The sequence below is a fragment of the Drosophila ficusphila genome, unplaced genomic scaffold (genome assembly GCF_018152265.1).
Source record: "Drosophila ficusphila isolate 14025-0441.05 unplaced genomic scaffold, ASM1815226v1 contig_470, whole genome shotgun sequence".
NCBI lineage: Eukaryota > Metazoa > Arthropoda > Insecta > Diptera > Drosophilidae > Drosophila > Drosophila ficusphila.
The window spans coordinates 1,712,968-1,727,285 of record NW_025064389.1 but is presented as its reverse complement, the minus strand read 5'-3'; positions in this window follow the sequence as shown (position 1 = coordinate 1,727,285).

Genomic DNA, 14,318 nt, shown 5'->3' with positions numbered 1-14,318 from the left:
TTATGGGGTAGGCAGTAGGCATTACGTTTTAAGTAAAAAGGTTTGCTTTATCAAAGTTTTTATAAAAAAATTGTCTTACGTTGTAGTTTTTAAAACTCCCGTTATTGTTTTCGATAGGGGAGAGTGGTCCCATACCGACCGGTCGTACCATACCGACCCCCCCCCATGTTTCTCAGAGATGGCGATGCTAGCCGAATTGTCGGTAACTTCAGTGAAAAGCTGTTATAACACAGACATTTTGGAGATAGATAGCCAATTTGACTTCTTTTGTTTCACTGCAATTTTTCCGTTTGTTTTGTTTCAACGCCTCTGACATTCAGTTTTTTTTCTTTACTGAACTTGAGCTTAAATATTTTTAAAGTTTTTTTTCTTCGCATAAAAATCGGAGGGTAAGGTTTTCTGATAGTTGATAGTCCTAGCTGTCATTCACGCTATTAGAATTACATCGCTCTTTGCGTCATTAGATAATGGCGAGCAGTTAATTAGAAAAGGTTGTGGTGGTCCGAAACCGACCGCGAAGTGATGGTCCGAAACCGACCCCCATTTATTGGCAGCTTAATATGTCATAGCGTATTTTTGAGGGAAAATATGAAAAAGTAAACAAGATTCAGTAAAGAAAAGTAACAGAAACAGCAAAAACATCAGACAGCAAGCGAAGAGACAGTCATCAACGAGCGGCTTTCGAAAAACAACGCGAAAACAACGCGAAAACTTACTATGAGAAAGGGGACAACTCAGACTTCATCAATTGACTACAGTGCCCTTTATTTCATACATTAATTTTTATTTTCTGGAAAGAACCTTCAATATATTTCTTTATAAACGTCAAAATCATTAAATTCTATTTTATGTTATTAAATTGCTTCTGTTAAGAAATAGGGGGTCGGTTTCGGACCACTACTTTTGAGTACGACCAAAAAGTAGAGTTTTATATTTGCCTGAATATCTAACGCTTCAAAGCACCTACGCACTTACTAATCATTTAGATGTATAGTAAACTGATCCCTCTACATAGTACTTTTTTGAACTGAACTGAAAAATTGATTTTTCTCACCTTTATCGCCTTTGCCTTTTAGGGGGTCGGTATGGGACCACCCTCCCCTACGCCACGCAAACGTAAATCCAATCTAAGCAGTATTTCCAGCAGAGCTCGAGCTGCAAAAGTTGCTAGAGGCCAAGAATCTGAAGAGCAGACTCGGACGCGTTAGATGTTAGATTCTCAGCGTCATGCGACTCAAAGAGCTTCTGAGACCTATACGCAGACTCGGGCCAGTTAGACCCTGGATGCTGAACGCCACGCATCTCAAAGAGCTGCTGTGACAGTGGAACAGACTCAGACACGTCGAGTTTTAGATGCCGAACGTCACGCGCAATTGTTTTCGGCAGAGTCTGACGAAGATTCACAAAGACGACGTCTTTTAAATGCTGAGCGGCAGGCAGAAAGAACACGTACGTTATCAATGAGAACGTGGGAGGCGTTTAATGGTGCCTCTTTTGAGTATGACCCTTTGATCGACTATGTTAATCACCGATTGGATATCATTGGGAGAATGGATAAAAAATGCAGACATTGTGAAGCACTGAAATGGAAAGAAGAAACTCCAGGTATGTGCTGTTCTGGTGGAAAGGTTAAAATTCCATTACTTGACGAGCCAGAGGAACCTCTTAAATCTTTACTTTTATACGACAGTAACGAATCGCGCCGGTTTTTAAGCAGGATTTGAAGGTATAATTCTTGCTTTCAGATGACGTCATTTGAAAAAGATAAGGAGGTCGTAATGCCTGGATTTTCTCCTACTTTTACCATCCAAGGACAGGTGTATCACAGAATTGGTTCCTTACTTCCCGCAAATAATGAACAACCAAAGTTTTTGCAACTTAAAAAAAAAAACCCGGGCGAAGCTGGGACGGGCAGCTAGTATTTTTATATTTCATCAAAACTGATAATTTAGCTTTGACATATGAAAATCATTCTGATACGATTAACAACAAATAACTAAATACTTTCAATTACAAATCTATCTAATTGTGTATAAGATTATTGCGTGGAATTAAAAGTAATTTGAATTTCACGTTGTTTATTTTCATCAAATGATCAACACTGGGTACATTGATGACTCATCATTAATTAATATTATTATTATATTATACATTAAAAAAAATTGTTTTTTTTATGTTGTTTTTATGCCCAGCGGTCAGATTAAAAATCCTCCTTTTCGATTTTGGTGATGTTGTGGGAATGTATTACCACCTGCAAGCGACTATTCTCTTGATAGGCTAATTAGTTTCGTTTGTCATTAACAATACCAAACACAAAAATGAACATTTTATTCCCCTGTTTTTCTTTTTAAAATTTGATGTGTGATATTGTAGGATGGGTATAGTTATAAGAGGATATCCCTGATATGTTTAGTATTAAAGATCTAGTATTAAGGATCTAGTATTAAGTATTAAAGAGTAAGGTTGTCAAGCTTTATGAGATGCGGACACACTCCAGAATAAGTAGCCGAACAGAGTGGTCGAAGTCGAGAGCTTAAGTTGTAAAAGATAAAAAGGAAGAAACGTAAAAGAGGAAAACTAAGAAGTGTAAAAGAGGAAAACTAAGAAGTTAAAAGAGAACACGTGAAGCACATTTAAATTATATAAGACATTAAGAATATCCAGAATAATAATAAATAAAGATTTGTAAGTAACTCGTTAAAGTTATAACCCTACAAATATTGGGGGCTCGTCCGGGAAATGAAACAGAACATTCTGGAAATTTCTTTTTGCGTCTTTTATATGTGCGGATGTGTGTGTGCGCGTTGTGAAAAACAAGAGAAAGAGGGTTGAAGACTGTGTAAAATCGAGGCGTCGTGGAAATTCCTGAAAAAGGAAGCTTCCGAGAATTGGCGAAAAGATCGCGGGTTGACGGCGTCACACAGACAATCATAACGACGTGAAAAATGGAAACCGCGCATTTACTTACACATAACGATCGTCAAATCGGTGTGAGTATGTGCGTAGAACACTAAGCAGGAGTGTGCAAGCAAGATCGAATATTGACGGCGTCGAGGGAGTTGCAGTTGAAGAGGTGCAAATCTAACGACACAGAGGTCGTGGATTGGCAGGCTGCAACAACAACAACGGCCAGAGAGTCGTGAAGCAGTGCGACACAGAGGTCGACTGCTACAACAAGAGGTGGCGGCGTTGAGGGAGTTGCAGTTGAAGAGGTGCGAATCTAACGACACAGAGGTCGTAGGTTGGCAGGCTGCAACAACAATTGTCGGTCAGTGGCGAAGCAGTGCGACACAGGGGGTCCACTCCAGCAACAACGAGACGTGACGGCGTCGAAGGAGTTGCAGTTGAAAAGTGGCAACCGCGCATTTACTTACACATAACGATCGGCAAATCGGTGTGAGTATGTGTGTGAACCACTAAGCAGGAGTGTACAAGCAAGATCGAATATTGACGGCGTCGAGGGAGTTGCAGTTGAAGAGGTGCAAATTTAACGACACAGAGGTCGTGGATTGGAAAGCTGCAACAACAACAACCGCCAGAGAGTCGTGAAGCAGTGCGACGCAGAGGTCAACTGCTACAACAAGAGGTGGCGGCGTTGAGGGAGTTGCAGTTGAAGAGGTGCGAATCTAACGACACAGAGGTCATAGATTGGCAGGCTGCAACAACAATTGTCGGTCAGTGGCGAAGCAGTGCGACACAGGGGGTCCACTCCAGCAACAACGAGAGGTGACGGCGTCGAAGGAGTTGCAGTTGAAGAGGTGCGAATCTAACGACACAGAGGTCGTAGATTGGCAGGCTGCAACAACAATTGTTGATCAATGGCGAAGCAGTGCGACACAGGGGGTCCACTCTAGCAACAACAAGAAGTGACAGCGGCGAGGAAGTAGCAGTTGAAGAGCGCCAAATCTAGCGATACAGAGGTCGTAGATTGGTAGGCTGCAACAACAAGTGGCGGTCAGTGGCGAAGCAATGCGACACAGGGGGTCCACTCTAGCAACAACAAGGAGTGACATCGTCGAGGGAATTGCAGTTGAAGAGCGTCGAATCTAACGATACAGAGGTCGTAGATTGGCAGGCTGCAACAACAACAACAAACTAGCAAGCAGTGCTATCGACAAGGAACCGGTTAAGTAGAGCTACGTGAGAACTATGGATGTCAAAACAATATTGTCTTTAAGAGTGAAGGAGTTGCGACAACACCTTAGAGCTTTAGAGTTAGAGTCCACCGGCAGGAAAGCAGTGCTGCAGGATAGGCTGTTAGAGCATTACAATTTAGGAGATGTCGAGGAGGATGAAGAGGAGCAAGAGACGCACTCAGTTAAGTCTAGCGAGTATCAAGAAGCAGAGACAGATGGTTTTAAGAGCGCATTAAGATTTACGCTCAAAGATGTTCAAGATAGTGTATCACATTTTTCAGGATCAGATCAACCAGATATCAGTCAGTGGGTATCTGAATTTGAAGATTGTGCTGCAACAGTAGGTTGGGATAGCGTACAGAAGTACATCTACGGGAAGCAACTGTTGCAAGGAGCAGCAAAATTGTTTGTGAGAGGTCTAACAGGTGTAAGAGGATGGGAACAATTGAAAGCAAAGCTGCGAGCCGAGTTTGGCAAAACAATGTGTGCAGCTGAAGTACATAAACAACTGAAGAACAGAGTAAAACTTGATAAAGAGTCGTTAAGTAGATACTCACTTAACCGTATAGCCTGATTGAGATTGGGAAGCAAGTCAAATTAGATGAAGCAAGTCTCATATTTTACTTCGTGGATGGTGTTCCAGATAGTAAATTAAACAAGAGTAATTTGTACCGATGCAGGACGCTTGATGAATTGAAGGTAGAGATAAACATTTACGAAAGGATCAAGGAGAATACCGAGAGCGGCAGTACAAGAAAACCAATTCCCCAGATTAAGATCATGTAATAACATAATGTCTTTGGATTAAAGCGCACTGCAGTTATTCAGGTTTAATATATTTATTAAGAGCTGGAGCAGGCTAGGTCCTGCTCCAGGAACATCCCATTTAACTCTCACCCTTGGGCATATGTCTAGAGTACAGACATGCCCTCGGCTGCGCAGCTGCGCTGTCGGAGACGCCGGCAGCGGAGCAGCCATCGCTTATATATTATTATATATCGTGAGAGAGTATTATGCTTACATATGATCAGCTCGGTCGCGCATGTTAGGCATGCGGACTTGGCACTTGGGTTGCGCATGTCAAACCTGCAGAGTAAGCACATTGGGTTCCCGTGGCATTCTTGTGTGAGTTGGATAAGCTCGCACTTGAGTTGCTGGGAACGTTTTGTTTATGCTACTCCGCACATTTGGCTTATGTATAACTCGCAACATTGTAATTGAATATATGCAGAGGGTACCCAATATGTGAGCATACTACAATGAAATGTTTTAAATGTGGGAAAGATAGACTCAGGATGCGATCTGAGTTTAATGAGGGAAGATCTATTGGAAATGCTAAAAGGAGTTAGTCTAAGGAGGGAGACAAAGAGCTTGCGAGGCATAGAGTATGGAGAAATTAAAACGATCGGACAGTTTGAGACAGTAGTGTCAGCAGGGGATGTTTGTTTTAATGTAACTTTTAATGTAATCAAACAAAAAGACATTGAGTATGCGACCATCATTGGGAACGACGTTTTTAAGGAAGTGGATATCATTTTTAGTTCAGGTGGAGTACAATTCAGGAAAAAAGAAGTATCAGAGATATTTGAAGGATTGTGCGTGAACGAAATGATCACTGAACCTAAAACCTCAGATGAAGTGCAGTTAAATCATCTTAGTAAGGATTTGAGAGGTGAGGTAAAACAGTTGATAGACAGCTACGAAGCAAAGAAAGAAATAGAGTCGCCATTGAGAATGAAAATGTTGCTTGAAGACGATTTTCCTGTTTATCAGTCCCCACGTAGAATTTCATATGAAAACAAGAAAGGAAGCTAGCTTCGGCAAGCCGAAGCTTATATACCCTTGCAGTCATCAAATATGTCGAACAAAATGCATAAAGGCTAGACAACATCGAAGCTAAGACGATTTTTCTATTTATTTTCCATATTTTTTACTATAGATCATATGGGAGCTATACGATATAGTTGTCCGATTTGGATCAAATTTAACTCGTAATTCAAGAGTCGTAAGAACACTCTATATTCCAAAAAATCATACTTGTCTGATGAAAAACAACGATATTATCAATTTATTTCCATTAATTCTATATATAATTTTCGATCTCTCCTATGGCAGCTATATGATAGAGTTATCCGATTTTGATCAAATTTAATCCGAAATTCAATAACAGTTAGAAAACGCCATATTGAAGAATTCAAGTCGATCTGATGAAAAACAACAGAATGAGAATTTTTTATTTCATTCTCTTGTATTGGAGCTATCCGATATAGTCGGCCGATCCGGCCCGTTCCGACTTATATACTGCGTGCAACAACTACACAACTTTTGGGAAAGTTTCAGCACGATAGCTTTAAAACTGAGAGACTAGTTTGCGCGGAAACGGACAGACGGACAGACGGACAGATGGACAGACGGACAGACGGACAGACGTACATAAATATTTCGATTCTGCTCGTGATGCTGATAAAGAATATATATACTTTATGGGGTCTGAGGTGTCTCCTTCACTGCGTTGCAAACTTCTGACTGAAATTATAATACCCTTAGCTCTGCAAGGGTATAATAAGATGATCATTGAAAAACAGGTTCAAGATTGGTTAGAAGAGGAAATCATATCACCCAGTAGTTCTCCATACGCAGCACCAGTAGTTCTGGTTGGTAAGAAAGATGGTTCGAAGAGACTTTGTTGTGATTTCAGGAAAATTAATTTGAAAATAAGAAGAGACAATTTTCCAAAGGCGTTGATAGATGATATAATAGAAAATGAGTCTATTTCCCCCTCAAAGGACAAAATTGAGGCGGTGTTACAGTTTCCGAGCCCAAAAACGACGAAGCGTAAAAGAGGAAGATTGAAAAAGAATATGAGGTAGGGGATTTAGTAGCAATTAAAAGAACCCAATACGGAGCAAAGATGCGAGGTAGAAATTTCGGTTGCCAAGAAGGTCCCAATCGCACGTTTACAGCAGCAGAGTTTATGAAAAGATGGGTTTAGTTCGGGACGAACTAAGATTCAGGATGGCCGAATGTAGGATGGGTATAGTTATAAGAGGATATTCCTGATGTAGTATTAAAGATCTAGTATTAAGGATCTAGTATTAGGTATTAAAGAGTAAGGTTGTCAAGTTTTATGAGATGCGGACACACTTCAGAATAAATAGCCGAACAGAGCGGTCGAAGTCGAGAGCTTAAGTTGTAAAAGATGAAAAGGAAGAAACGTAAAAGAGGAAAACTAAGAAGTGTAAAAGAGGAAAACTAAGAAGTTAAAAGAGAACACGTGAAGCACATTTAAATTATATAAGACATTAAGAATATCCAGAATTATAATAAATAAAGATTTGTAAGTAACTCGTTAAAGTTATAATTCTACAATATTATACTATGAAGCCACCTTCTCTTTTTAGGTTCAATATGTGAACTGGAAAATCACCGATGTTTCAATGTTTTTCAGAAAAAAACATCAATGTATCACGATGCATCGAATTATTTTAGGGGGTTATTAAAAAAAGTTTTTACTTCATATGGTGTAAGCTCCCTTCTTTTGGATCTGCAACGGGTTACACCAGTTTACTCTCCAGGTCCTGACGGGATTCCTGGGTGTGTTCTTAAGCACTGTGCCAATGCATTGTGTAAACCCCTTTGTTGGAGCAGTCGAGTGTAGATTTAAAATAATACCTAAGTAATTATGAGTAAAGAGAAGTAGATAACATTGAATTCATATGAAGTTATTTGTACTCTAAGTCTCGCTTGTAAAGAAGTTTATTCTTATTCTTACTCTTATACTGATAAGCATTGAGAATTGTAACCTCGTAAGAATTGGCACTGCTCGTATGAGTCAGTCGATCATAATCTCTAGTCGTTGATGACTGCGCCCGCGCAATAAATTGCATTTATACCGATTTCGTCTTTGCGTCTTCATTCGTGGAAAATCCCCAGCTAGGCTGCTACACCGCAAGTCCGTTTTATAGAGTTTTCGATTCCGTGAAAAACCTCACGGATTTTATACCCTTCTCAAGCGGTTTACCCTATCCCTACAAACTTGTCAGTTTTTTTTTTGAGCGAGTAATAACTCCTCACTTGCAGCACCTTTGTAGATCAGTCATATCTCCATGCCAATACGGATTTATGAAGCGCAGGTCTACTACAACAAATCTTTTAGAGCTCACGTCCTTTGTGATAAAGGGCTTTCGAAATGACTGATGTCATTTACACAGACTTCAGTAAAGCATTTGACTCTGTAAATCACTTCCTATTGATTTGCAAACTTGACATGATAGGGTTTCCAGTTGATCTTTTAAGTTGGATCTCTAGGTATCTTAGTGGCTGCACACAAAGAGTGATTTTCAAAAATTCCTTAAGTAGTCTCCTCAGAGTTATCTCTGGTGTACCACAAGGAAGTCACCTGGGACCATTTCTTTTTACCCTGTTCATTAATGACCTTCCATTGGTCATTGCACATTACCGCGTACTTATGTACGCGGATGATGTAAAACTGTGTCTGCAGTATAATGAATACCGTCATTCAAACCTTCAAGAAGACCTAAACAATTTTCAAAACTAGTGTCACGACAATTTACTGAATTTAAACAGCTCCAAGTGCAAGCTGTTGACGTTTTGTTGGATTAATCCGCATAATGTCACCTATTCGCTAAGTGGGAGAACCTTGGAAAGAATAACGCTTGTTGAAGATCTTGGTGTCCTCTTGGACCCTAAACTTAAATTCTCTCTTCATATTTCGAACATGGTTAATAAAGCTAGAGGAATGCTTGGATTTATTAAACGATGTTCGAAGGAATTTGCGGATCCTTACGTTACCAAGACTTTATTTATATCGTTGGTCCGACCAATTCTTGAGTATGGGTCACCCGTATGGAGTCCCCAATACGGAGTACATGCTGATCGTATAGAATCAGTTCAAAAAAGCTTTTTAATTTTTGCCTTACGCCGCCTAAACTGGAATGCAAACCTATTCCTACCCTCCTATCCTAATAGATTGCTCCTTATTAACTTGCCCTCCCTTACTAATTGTAGAACGATGCTTGGTACTGTATTTATGCATAACCTTATACGTGGTGAAATTGACAGTGCTTACTTGTTAAGTAGACTAAATTTCTCGGTCCCAAGTACATTTAATAGAAATTATGTTCCTTTAGTTTTAAATCTTTGTTGATCTAACTATGACGTGCTTGAGCCTTTCAGGGTACTTTGTTCGGGCTATAATAGATTGTTATCTACAGTATCTTCTTCTGACTCTCTGCAGCTCCTAAAGCGATTGTTAATAACATTTCTGGCACGAAATTATATCATTAAATTTAAAATTTAAAAAAAATTAAGTTTTGTTTCATTTTTAATTTTTTCCTTTTTTTCTTTTAAAAATCGCGTCCAAATTCTCGCGAATCGTCCCGTACGATACACGGCTGTCGCCCCTCGGTCGGTCGGGCGGGTGGTGGGCCGTGGGACTACGCGCGTTTTTTTTTTATATAGTAGTCGCTTTTTATATTTTAATGACAATTAAATTCCTAACATATGTTCCTTTTTCCCTTTCTTTAAGTCTTGGAAATCTAAAGTTCTAGATTTGCATAAATACCTATATATGTTATTATTATAAGGAGGGGAAAAGGTTACCTCGACCCAACTCGATCTATTGTACCCCTTATCTGAGCTTAGAGCTCACACATCAACCCGGCTCCCTCGATTAGGTTAAGGAGCTTTATCGGGTCGATGCTTCCAGAGGTCCCAAGTGTAAGGAACCTGGACCCGAGGGTTCTGCTCCTCAGGCTACTTAGTGCTGGGAAATCTGATATTATATGTAGGGAGGTTTCATCCTCGCTATCACAAAATCTGCATGTTTTTCTGTTTGTAATCCCTATATTAAATAGGTGTCTCCTTAGTTTGCAGTGTCCGGTTAGTAAGCCGGTAACTATCCTAAGTGATCTCTTCCCTAGTAGTATAAGTTTCTTAAACCTCTTCATGTCATAATTGACGATGAGGGTTTTGGCTTGTCTTTGGCCTGTGGTGTCTTCCCAGCAGGCTTGCCTCATATGTACCTCTTCTGTTCTTAGGTAATCTTTCACTGTGTGTCTGCCTATGCCACAGTAAGGCTCGGGTCCTGTCGGCTAGTTCATTCCCGGATATGTCTTTGTGTCCTGGAATCCATCTTAATGACAGCCTGTTGTTGCTGCCCAGAAGGTTCAGCTTTGTTCTTACTTCTCGAACCAGCTTCGAGGTGATTCTATTGCTGCATAGTGCAGTAATTGCCGCTCGACTGTTCGAGAGGATCGCAATGTCCTTGTTTGTGTACCCACGCTTCATATTGAGCTCTGCACACCGTCCTATGGCGCAAACTTCAGCTTGGAATATGCTAGTGTATTAGCCTAACGATTCATGGTACTTGATTCGTGGTCCTACTACTCCAAAGCCAGTGCCTTGGTGTGTTAAAGACCCGTCCGTATACCATGCTATAGTGTGACTTGCCATGGAGTGTACTTCCTTCATGGTGGTCCATTCTTTCTTGTTGCTCAGATGAGCAGGGAAATTCTTTTCAAAGATGAATTCTACTGTCATTTCGTCCCTGGGGTTTGAGCTCAGGGGAAGTTCGACTAGTAGTTTTGCTGCATCCTTAGAACTGAGGATGCGGTCACTGCCATTACCAGAAGACGTGATTCTTAATAGTGTGGCCTTCCGTTGTAACTCTACTACGCAGTGTAGCGGAGTGAGTTCCATGAGAACTTCCAGTTCCGCAGTGGGGCAGGTTCTCATTGCTCCTCTCATACATATGCATGCCAGTCTTTGCAGCCTTTGGAGCTGTTTCTGTGCGGTAACGAGCCTAGCTTGTTTACCCTAGGCTACTGACCCATATGCGAGTATTGGCCTCACAATTACAAGGTATAACCATCTGATAATTTCGGGTGAGGTCTCCCAAGATTTCCCTGCAATTTTCCGACAGGTGAAGAGAGCCCTGAGGCACTTATCCACTGTCTTTTGCATATGGGTTGCAAATGTTAGCCTCCTGTCGAAGGTAACTCCGAGGTACTTAACTTCCCGGCTTATTGCTACGGGAGTACCTAGTAGCATGATTTGTCTCATCTTCTTTAGTTTGTACATATTTGTAAAAGGAATAATGACTGTTTTTGCGGGGTTGAGGTTAAGCCCAACTTCCCTGCACCAGTCGAGCGTTATCTTGAGTCTGAGTTGGACAATATCGCAAAGCTTTTCTTCAAATTTCCCTTTGGCTACTATTACTATGTCATCGGCATAGCCCTGGCATTGTATTCCTCTGTCGGCGAGTTTCTTTAGTAGTTCATCTACTAGTAGGCTCCACAGTAAAGGAGACAAGACTCCACCTTGCGGACATCCTTTGCTTGTGGCAACGGTCATTGTACTGTTGCCAATGGTCGCCATTGCCTGTCTGGAGCTTAACAAAGCTCCAATCCACCTTCTTGTTGTCGCGTCTATATTCCTTCTGGCGAGGGCCGCTAAGACAGCATCATGCGACGCATTGTCAAAGGCTCCCTCTATATCCAGAAAGGCGCAGATTGCAACTTCTTTGTTGTCCACTACCCCTTCAAGAGTGTGACAAAGTTGGTACAGTGCAGTGTCTGTTGAACGTCCTGCCCTGTATGCGTGCTGCGTGGGTTGCAGCGGACAGTTCTTAAGAACTGTGCTCCTAATATGGTAGTCTACCAGCTTTTCCAACGTTTTAAGGCAAAACGAAGTTAAGCTGATAGGTCTGAAGGACTTTGGGTTGGTGATGTCTTTCTTCCCTGCTTTGGGGATGAAGACCACCCTAGCTCTACGCCACGCATTTGGGATGTGTCCAATTGCTAGGCTGCTTTGCATCAGTCTCCTTAAGCGGGTTAGGAGTAAATCCTGTAAGGAGTTGTAAATCTCCTTACAATTTCGAGTGCAGGAGAGCTGCATAGCAACAGCGGGATGCGCTGTGTGCGATGGTTAAAAAAGGGAAATAACGGCTCCAAGGACTTTGGACTCGATGCTGCGGTGAGTCTGCAGACTTTGGACCCAACAACAGCAAGTCTGCGGACTTCGGACCCGCGCAAAGAGGAGAGACCGTGAATTAACGGTACCGCGGAGGACTTTGTACCCGTTATAACGGTGAAGTCCTGGACTTTGCACCCGTATAACGGTGAAGTCGGCGGACTTTGGACCAGCACAAAAGGGAATGACCGTGAACTAACGGGACTGGTCCTGCACTTTGGACCCGATCACGCCACTTGTCCTGCAGTTTGGACCCGATCACGCCACCGAAGGAGGGAAATAACGGGACCAGGGTGGCGTATAAAAGGAGGACGCGTGCACTCACCGGGTACTCGCCAGAGTTCGTAACTGTCGGAAATTTTCGAACTCGTCAGACGTAATATGGAGAAGGCAGCGCAGGATCAGGCAAGGCATTACAACCTGCGGAGGAGACCATGGACGCCAAGGATTGGTGATAAGGTCTGGGCCAAGGAGCACCACCTGTCCAAAGCGGTGGAAGGCTTCGCGGCGAAATTGGCCCCCAGATACGACGGGCCATTCACAATCACTAATTTTATTTCCCCGGTAATTTGTAATTTACGGCACAGCCAGAATGGCAAAGAAAAGAGGGCTCACGTTAGCGAGCTGAAGCCGAGCACAATCGAGGGGGAAAAATAGGGGTGACCGTCATACTGGGGGCGCACTGTACGTGTGTTTCGCGAGAAAGGGAGAGGACGATACGGAGTATCGAAGAAGAAAAAATGGCCACCCACACACACGTATAGTATGGAGCGAGAGCGCCAGGAGCGCGAGAAGCGGGTCAGAGGAGGGTACCTTGGAGCGTGAAAGCGGGTTAGAGGAGGGTATGTATGCACAAGCCGTGGCAGAGAAAAAAAACGACCGGACACTTCAGCAGCGGCAGGAGTGACTTCAGAAGCAGCAGCAGCGACATGAGGATCGGCAGCAGCAACAACAAACGGCAGCAGCAGCAGCAACGAGTGCATCACCATCAGCGGCAACAATTTACGCCGAGGCGGAAGGCCGCGGCCAGCGGAACAACCAGGGGCGAAGTGGAGGCTTCGGCGCTCGTCGTCGGTCCTCCAGCTACTGGCGTCCCCGCTGGTGCCGTGGACCCCGTCGCCGGCCTGGCATGCGGAGGAAGTGGAGAAGAGGAGGGCAGCTGCCCAGGAGAGACGCCTGCCGGGACGCGCTGGGCCAGGGTTGGCGCCCCGGCGCATGAACATTAAGGAGGCATCGGCAGCGCGACAGCCTGAAAGAGAAGGAGAATGGTTAAACGGAGAAAATGGGAATTTAAAATTTTCTGACTTACCAAAACAAACAAACGAGGCCGGCGAAAAATTGGGAATGGGGTCGCCTCGATAACGGCGGTCGATCGATAGTGCGATCGATGGGAACAAAAAATACTGGAAACATCGCTGGCCGGTCACACTGGTTATGACTGCAGCCCTGAGGAGTGGCAACGCCACGATCGATCAAGACGAGTTATCGATTGTGCGCGGGGAAAAACTACGCGGGAAACGGTACGAATTCGAACAAGGATCGGAAGGAGTCGCGTGCTGGGAGTTTTCGACAGTCAAGATGCCCTAGTCGAGAAGCCCAACGACGGGAAGTCTACATAAGCTGAGACTTAGATGCTGAGATTGGAGGAGCTCTCAGCCGTGGCAGGAGGAGGTCGACGAGGGAGTGGCAGCGGCCACAAGGATCGAGGATGGACGTGTGCGCAAGGAGCCGTGGGGGTCAAGATGCCACAGTCGAGATGCTGAACGACCAGGTAGGGTCCAATAGGCTGAGGCTGTCCGGCTGAGATCCAAGAGGCCCTTGGCCGCACTCAGGAGTTGGAGGTCGACGTGGGAAGGAGGCGATTCGAGGACGTTTTACCCAGGAAATTCCGGAGCCCGAAACTTTCAAAAGTTTCCGAAGGAAGGGGAGATGTAAGGAGTTGTAAATCTCCTTACAATATCGAGTGCAGGAGAGCTGCATAGCAACAGCGGGATGCGCTGTGGGCGATGGTTAAAAAAGGGAAATAACGGCTCCAAGGACTTTGGACTCGATGTTGCGGTGAGTCTGCAGACTTTGGACCCAACAACAGCAAGTCTGCGGACTTCGGACCCGCGCAAAGAGGAGAGACCGTGAATTAACGGTACCGCGGCGGACTTTGTACCCGTTATAACGGTGAAGTCCTGGACTTTG